This window comes from Pinus tabuliformis, chromosome X, assembly GCF_031772625.1.
Source record: "Pinus tabuliformis cultivar Carrire ecotype Pingquan chromosome X, CPIR1, whole genome shotgun sequence".
Classification (NCBI taxonomy): domain Eukaryota; kingdom Viridiplantae; phylum Streptophyta; class Pinopsida; order Pinales; family Pinaceae; genus Pinus; species Pinus tabuliformis.
This window is the reverse complement of record NC_142308.1, coordinates 830350495-830359759: the sequence shown is the minus strand read 5'-3', so window position 1 is coordinate 830359759 and position 9265 is coordinate 830350495.

Genomic DNA, 9265 nt, shown 5'->3' with positions numbered 1-9265 from the left:
GAGTGTTAGAGGCAATGTTTATGTCTCTATTGATGACCATGCTTATACATCTAGTGGACCATCTTTGCCCATTTCAAGTACACCTCCTGCATTTTTAAATCCTCTTTAAACTTTATGTGTTTATGTCTTGAAATTGTCTTTAATTTTTAAATTGTCTTCAATTGATGTGTTTGAATTTAATGTATATGTTATTATGCTTCTAGTTTGTTAATTATATATATGTTAAATTATGTTTATGATTTATAGGTCCTGAGAAGGCCAAAGATGAGGATCCAAATGCAACATCAATCCCTCCATGGGATGATGCTACAACTCATATCACATTAGATGATATTACGATCCATCATACACAGATCACAATAGAGATAAAGAATATCCCTGCCAATTCACCGACTCACTTTGCATTGCCTTTGATGTTGGATAACATGACTAGGTTGATCGAGACATACCATAGGTCGGGCCCGCATAGCCACATATTAGAGTCCATACATAGGGTCAGGAGGCATGAGGTTAGAGGCCCAAATTCTTAGGAGGTGGTGAAAGAGGCCACCAATGACATTGATGTTCATAGGAAGTTGTTCGACATCCCTCCTGATCACCCTGCTAGACATAAAGGTTCGTATTAGATTTCATACTTTATATTAATAAGTTCATGATAACATGTAGACATGTCCCAACTACATGAATGAGCTTACGAGGTCATCTGAGGGGGCAGCTGATCAGCCAGGGCATCCTCGACCAGAGCACATCTCCATGGATTATCCTCCACCTCCACCTCTACATTATATGTTCACTAATGTGGAGGACAATCAGTATGTACAACCACATGGATCAACAGTCAAGGTAAACTTATTTATTTCTAATAATTCAACATTTTCTTTTTTTAAGTTACATATATATGCTAATTAATTTGTAGAATAATAATAATTTATCCTTGCCATTGTGTACACAAGCCCATATGCAGAGTGATGTTGATGCCACTATTATTTGGATACATGATTGGGATGTTGGGTTTAGAGGCACTCATGATGCAGTTTCATTGATGCGAGCCCCAATCATCGAGCCACGGGTAGGGGAGCAATAATCCCAAATTTGTGATCAGACCCCCATCCTCTTAGACTTGCATTTGGACTAGACTGCGGTTAGTAGATTCATGTATATATATTTACAATTAAAAATGTGGTTCAATATAATATATTTCCATATTGTTTATTTTTTGCAAACAATGATCTAATTAGTTTGAATTTGAATGTGTTATATTGTAGTACCAACTTATGGACACTTACCTTGCATGACATAACTCACATAGGAGTTCTGGTGGTACTTAGAGTGTCATAGTTTGTATAATTTTCAGGTTCATTTTATAGGGAATATTCACACGTGTGATACAAAATTTGCATATTTTAATACATGGATAGTTTATGGATGTACATCATGGACATTACTTTAGTTTATGGATGCTTATTATTTCTGTTTATGGATGTTCATATGATATTTGTAATTTTTATATATTTTCATATGGATAGTTTATTGATACATGTATTCACTATTTCATCTTATGTATTTGTATTACTATTTGTAGAATTTCCTGTAGATTCACAAGCTCATGCAATCTACTAAAACGAGAGACAAGAATCTACATCTACTCTTTACAGCGGAAGCCCATAAAGATCGAGCAAAGCAATAATCGATAAGGAGAATAACATGAATGGAACATAACATAATAAATATCTAGGGAAAGCCACAACTCAAAACCCCACTATCTGTATTGCATTAATCAGAAAAACAAGATGATAATACAATGCTTGTTCTTACAAGAACAATCCCAACACTCAAAAAATTCAATCTCCAACTCATAAGCAAGCTCAAGGCCAAAGATTAGCCTCTTCACAAGCTCTCCAAGTCTCTATTCTAATGCGTAATTCCTATGGAGGATAGCTTTTATTTAAAGGGAAATAAAGCCTCTAAAAGCTGCGCAATCCCTTAAGGATAAGTTCCTGAATGCATGCACTATTAGTGCAACTTAGAAAAATCTAAAACAAATAGTACATTGTCCCTGCACTCTAGTCCCAACTGAGTTTTTCTCAGAATCGACATGCATGAGTTTCTGATGAGTAAATATTCAGTTAACTAGAGTAGCATTAGTTGAGTGCACTAATGCATCAACTAACTGTTAACTCACTATTAGTTCCTCAAACAGTTTGGAACTAATTTAACTAAACTAACTCATCAAACTGAGTCTTCTATTTTACAACTCACAATTAACTCACACTCGACTCCTACAAAGCTGGGAGAACATACACATGACGACAAAAATAATCCCAAGTCAAATTTCCTAAGTTAAGTAAGTTTAATAAACTTAATTAACTAATTTTAAGTTGCTATGAGAATAGAATTCGAATTTAATTCTCATTTTAATTCAAGGACAATTTAAATTGGAATTTCTAGATTCTATTTTTATCATTTCTTGTTGCTATTTTCAACACTCCCTCTCAACAAGAAAGGAATTCAACTCGATCCCAATCTTGAACCTTTGGAATGTTCTGAATGCAACACTTCTCTTTAGTGTTGTTGCTCCAGCAACTATAGAAACAAAAAAACATCCAACCTGAATCAGAATGATGCCTCTGTCATCAAAGTCTCTGATTTCTATTGCCTCTGTCGACTGAAAACTCTGCGGTTTTGTTGACTCTGCCTTTCTACACTGTTGTCAACCCTTCTCTACTCTTCTTCAATATCTGACTGCTCTAGCCTCTGTCACTTTGATATCTGACTGCATCAATCCCATTGATTCCTCCTACTACTATGTACTTTGGGCTCTTGTAGCAAGGTGTGATCCATGAGATAAAACCACCTCAATGGACCTTGCCCAGTTTCAACCCTCTTGGGACTATCACTTCACATCACCCCACCTCACACCTAGAGGTATGGCTACATGTGATCCCTCTGCTCACCTGCCTCGAAATTTCCCCCTACTAGAGGTCTCTGCATGACTGGATGCCTCCACTTGGTCTCCTCTCAGCGTTTCCAATTGTGGCTGCTCCGCAATTGTTTGAGACTTTTTCTAAGACTGCTTCTTCTCTGCTTGAGTGGATCTCTCCACTTAGTCTCCTCTCAACTTCTCTAATTGTGGTTGCTCCACAATTTCCTGAAGCTGCTTCTGAGGCTTCTTCTGGGGCTACATGTTGAGTGGTAATTTACTCTCCTAGTCAAACCCCAAGCCTCCAACCTTTGACTTGCTCCTCAAGGCTCTGAATGCATCTTGATCCTCAAGTGCATACAGGTTCTTGGCTAGCACACCAATCTGTTTCATCTGTCCTGTTGTCACGAAATTTTCTAGAAAAATAGATAATTTTAAATTAGTGATATCTCCCTTATCCGAACTTCGATTCGATCGTTTTTTTGTTTTTTTTTTTTTTTATTTTTTATTTTTTTATTTATTTTTTATTTTTTTTTTTTATTTTTAATTTTTTAATTTTTTAATTTGGGTATTTTTCTGCAAAGAATCAAAATATGTTATTTGTTTCTAAATTTTTTTCACAAAAATGTTCATATCTTCTCTTCAAACTCGCAGCCCAAAAATCAAACTTCGAAATCTCCTCTAGTATATTGTTCTCAGCTCTCAAACCATGTAGAAAATCCTATAGATTCACAAGCTCATGCAATCTACTAAAACAAGAGACAATAATCTACTTCTACTCTTTACAATGGAAGCCCATAAAGATCGAGCAAAACAATAATTGACAAGAGGAAGAACATCAATGGCACATAACATAATAAATATCTGGGGAAAGCCACAACTCAAAACCCCGCTATCTGTATTGCATTAATAAGAAAAACAAGATGATAATACAATGATTGTTTTTAAAAGCAAAACCCCAGCACTCAACAAATTCAATCTCCAACTCATTAGCAAGCTCAAGGCCAAAGCTTAGCCTCTTCACAAGCTCTCCAAGTCTCTATTCCAATGCGTAATTCCTATGGAGGATAACTTGTATTTAAAGGGGAATAAAGCCTCTAAAAACTGTGCAATCCCTTAAGGACCAGTTCTTGAATGCATGCACTATCAGTGCAACTCAGAAAAATCTAAAACAAATAGTACATTGTCCCTGCACTCTAGTCTCAACTGGTTCTTTTTCAGAATCAACATGCATGAGTTTCTAATGAGTAAATATTCAGCTCCCTAGAGTAGAACTAGTTGAGTGCACTAATGCATCAACTGACTGTTAACTCACTATTAGTTCCTCAAACATTTTGGAACTAATTTAACTAAACTGACTCATGAAACTGAGTTTTCTATTTTACAACTCACAATTAACTCACACTAGACTCCTACAAAGTAGGGAGAACATACACATGACGACAGAAAAACTTCCAACTCGAATTCCCTAAGTTAAGTAAGTTTAATAAACTTAATTAACTAATTTTAAGTTCCTATGAGAATAGAATTCAAATTTAATTCTCAGTTTAATTCAAGGAAAAATTAAACTAGAATTTTTGGATTCTATTTTTATCATTTCTTGTTGCTATTTAGTTTATGGATGCTTATTATTTCAATTTATGGATGTTCATATGAAATTTGTAATTTGTATATATTTTCATATGGACAGTTTATTTGATGATGATGATGATGGTGGTGGTGGTTAACGTCCACTGAGACCAAATTGGTCTATTGGACTTATAATTTTCTTAGTTCTTAATTGTCTGGCTTCTCGTCTTTCTTGGCGAGATTTGTACTATTGCTTTTTTTTTTTTTTCTCTATGGTCTTCCAACTTCCTTTATCTTGCATCTCCTTCATCCCTTCTGGTTCTTGGGACATTGGTGTCTTAGCTTCGCAATTTGTTGTTTTCATCCTTTTGAAGATAGTCGAAGAAGAATAGGAGATCTGCTTTGCTATTAAATGAAGATTTATTTTGTGCGATATACGAATCCTCATAACTGTTGATGCTTGAGGGGTTTTCGAGTTCACTTTTTTGTTGTTGGGCGGGGCTTTCCCCCTGCTTATCTTGAGAGTTGTTTCTTTCTTTCCCGATTTCTTGCGATTCACGGTTTTCTGGAGAGTATTCTTCCTTGATGACAGTGTAATGTTCTTTTTGTGCTCCTTCCCACCATGTAGATCTGTGGTGATTCTTTCTAGCAGAATTTTTCTCAGAGGCTTTTGGGCAATTTTTGGCTAGATGGTCTGTCTCAAAGCAGGATCGACATCTGAAGAGGACACTTTCATAATCGAGTTTCTGGTTCCACACATAGTCTTTACTTGTTAGGTTTATTTCAGCTGGGAATCTGGTGCTGAAGTCCATTTCCATAGAGATGTGTGCATAGGTGGTTCTGGCATATTCCTCTATTTCTGGGCACTTGCAGTAAAATTTCCCAATTGCATTTCCAATGTCTTTTAGCGAGGATAAATTCCAGAGATGCAAGGGTAGGTTTGGCAATCTCACCCAAACTGGTGCTAAGGTTATCACTGTTGTTGAGGCATCGAATGATGGGTTCCATGGCTTCATGAATAGGCCTGAGTTTTCCCAAAACCAAGTGCCAGAATCTAGAATGCATTGTCTGCTTTCAGGGTTTTCAAAATCTACTATAAAGAAACCCCTAAAACAGGGGTAGATATTATTTCATCAGAAATGACAGGCTTCCATACCTCCGAGATCCAACTGTGGAAAGTTGTTAGCCGCGGCCAAAAACCATTGAACCGACAGATTAGGGCACTTTCAGAAAACTTCAAAGCCTCATTGAGTGAGGCCCAGACCACCTGGACTGTGGGAGCTGGGGCTTCATTGATGATATGGGCAGGAGCTTGCCCCCTAGAGGTGGATGGAACTGAGCCAACAGTTATCTTCGCGAAGCTGGGAGCCATCTGGATCAAGGCTGATCGATGATTCCCAAGCTTATGTATGTATGCCCCTATGGAAGAATGAAAAAGCCCTGCGAAAGAATGTGATTTAAAGAAAAAGAGATTTGATTTTCAAAAATTTCTCGCACCCAAGCGCTAGAAGTTCGATTTCTTTCACAACAAGCAAACGACGAAGCAGGATCTGCCTCCTGCAAACAGCAGGTCGCTGTGACCGCAGTTTCAGAAAATAAAATAGAAACCCTACAGATTTGAAAATTGGTACACGGTCAACCCAAAGTGCGAGGGTTTGCTCTCGCATCGATCTTTAGATAAAATACATATTCAGAACCTAGCAGGCACCTGATCTCGAAGACGTGAGGGCTCCAGTTTCGAATACATATATTCACTATTTCATTTTATGCATTTGTATTAATCTTGTTTATGGATGACCATTAATTTTTGAAGTTTAAATGGATTTGTTAAAATTATTTCTTTAATTTAATAATTTTTCTATATATTATAACTTTTATTAGTAAAATATATGTTTAATTTTGATTTATAGTTTCATATAATACGAAAATAACTACAATCTTAAAATTTATGATGCAAGCCACTTTGATACTTAAAATGAACTAAAATATATCATTTATCAATTTAATATTGAACATGGAAATAATTCCAATCATGCTTCATATTGGCTTGTAGAAATTGTCTTTTAGTGCAATCAACATGTATGTTATTACAATTCAATTTTAAAAATAAATTATTTGAATTACAAAGTCATTTCTATTATATATGTGCTTGTGTGTGTGAACATTTTTGTGACCCACCCAAGTACCACAATGCATGGACAACTTTTTAAAGTATTTCAATCAATTTCTTATCTCAAGGTTCAATTAAAAAACACAAAATATGACTGAAATAATTTTTATTCAAATTTAATATTAAAAGATGTTGTGTAAACAACAAATAAGTGTTATTCAACAATATTTATTATGAGATTATCTACAAGAGCTTAGTCATAACTTGATATAAGTCAACCGTATTGAAATTTAATGTATAGGTCAAACAAAAATATATGGCAACATTTCTATACTTTTATATAATGTTATCAACTTTCCTAAATTTACAATTAGTTATCCAAATATTTCAATCAAATTCCTTATGATGGAAATTTAGGTTTTATTCAATTTTTAAAAACTCAAATATGATTGAAATAAGTTATATATTCAATTTTAAAAGACGTGAGATGTAAAAGATACAAATACAAGTTTTATTCGATTTTATTTTGTTTGAGGTTATCTATAAAAGCGTAGTCATAATACATGTCGTCAATAATTTTTTGTGCTTACAATGAAATCAATGTACAATGTTAAACTAATTACCTTGAAATTAATGTACACCATATATCTAGTTACATCATTTATCAAAAATCAACATCTTTGCTGAAATCAACGCATCTAATGCAAGAAATCAAATAGGATGAGAAATCAACATCTATACTAAAATCAATGCATCTAATGTAAACAATCAAATAGGATTAGAAATCAACATCTACATTGAAATCAATGCATCTAATTTTGCAAGCAATTAAATAGGATTAGAAATCAACATCTACACTGAAATTAATGCATCTAGTGCTAGCAATCAAATAGAATTAGGAATCAACATCTACATTGAAATCATTGTATCTAATGCAAGCTCAATCAAACAATATTATAAATTAACATATTTAATGAAATGAATACATCTAATGCAAGCAATGAAATAGAATTAGAAATCAACATCTACATAGAAATCAATGCATCTAATTTGCAAGAAATCAAATAGGATTAGAAATCAACATTTGTACACTAAAATAAATGCATCTAGTGAAAGCAATTTTCTTCTCTTTCTCTCCCCCCTCCATCTATATCAATCTATCCCTCCATCTATCCTTCTTTTTCTTTCTATCTTACCCCCCGAAACACATACACTCCCTCTTCATATCTATCTAGATCTCTCCCTCCCTCCCTCTCTCTTTCTCTTCTTCCCTCTCTCCCCCTTCCATCTATATCTCTATCTCTCCTTATTCATCTCTCTATATCACCCCGCAAACATACACATTGTTTATCCATATATGTCTATATCTCCCTCCCTCTCCCTCTCTCTTCTCCTTCTCTACCTCTGTCTCCCATTCTATCTCTTTTCCCTCCTACTCTCCTCTCTCCCTCTCTCTTCCCCTTCTCTCCCTCTATCTCCCATTCTATCTCTCTTCCCTCTTGCTCTCCTCTCTCCCTCTCTCTCCATCTCTCTTGTCACTCCCTCTCTCCTTCTCTCTCTCTCTCCACCTTTTCTCTCTCTCTCTATATGTCTTTCTTCTTACCTCCCCTATCTCGCATTTAAACTCCATCTCTCTCTCTCCCTCCCTCTCAATTCGTCTCTCTCTCTTCCTTTCTCTCCCACCTCCCTTTGTCTCTCCCCCACGTCACTCTCTCTCTCTCTCTCTCTCTCGAGCTTCGTCCTTCAACTATGTTGAATATCTCCCTCCCTCTCTCATTCTCTCTCCCCGTTCTCTCCATCTCTCCTTTGTCTTTCTATCTCACCCCCAAAGATACAAACTCTCTCTCTCTCTCTCTCTCTCTATATATATATATATATATATATATATATATATATATATATATGTCTTGAACTTCTTCCTTCCCTATATTTTCCTCCAACTCCATATCTTGAGCTCCCTCTCTTTCTTGGAGACTCTCTCCTCCTCTCCCTCTCTCCATCTTTGTGTCCCCCTCTCTCTCTCTCTTACCCTTCTCTCCCACTCTCTCTCACTGTATATTTCAAAAAATTTAAAATACTTTCACAATTAAAATATTATGTTTAAATACTTTTATTTTTTATTTTGATGTCATACAACAATTTAAATTTCTATATAATACATATTTAAAATGCAAGATTCCAAAATGTGTGTTGTACATTCACCAAGAGGAAAATTGATAATTTTCCATGGAAATATTATCTAAAATTTTTCAAAATATTAATGTTCTAGCTACCTCCATCAAAGATACATAGAGTGCTTCATGTATTCCAATTTGAAACTATTTAGTTTTTATTTATTTAAAGGTAGATTTAGGTTATGGGTTTTAAAAATATTATATATTTTATTATGTTAGATTTATAAAAAAATTAGGTTAAATAAAATTAACATATATTGAGTCAACTTGTATGAATCTTTTTGTGTTAATGGTCAACTCTTTTGTTAACGCCTATGGTGTATATCAACCACATAAGAAATTTTATATTATCATTAAAGTTAATAATATTATATTAATCCAAAATTAATAAATTTAATATTAACATTAAAATATATTCATATTAAATTTTTTATATAAATATCATCTCATCATTTAATAATAATAATAATAATAATAATAATAATAATAATA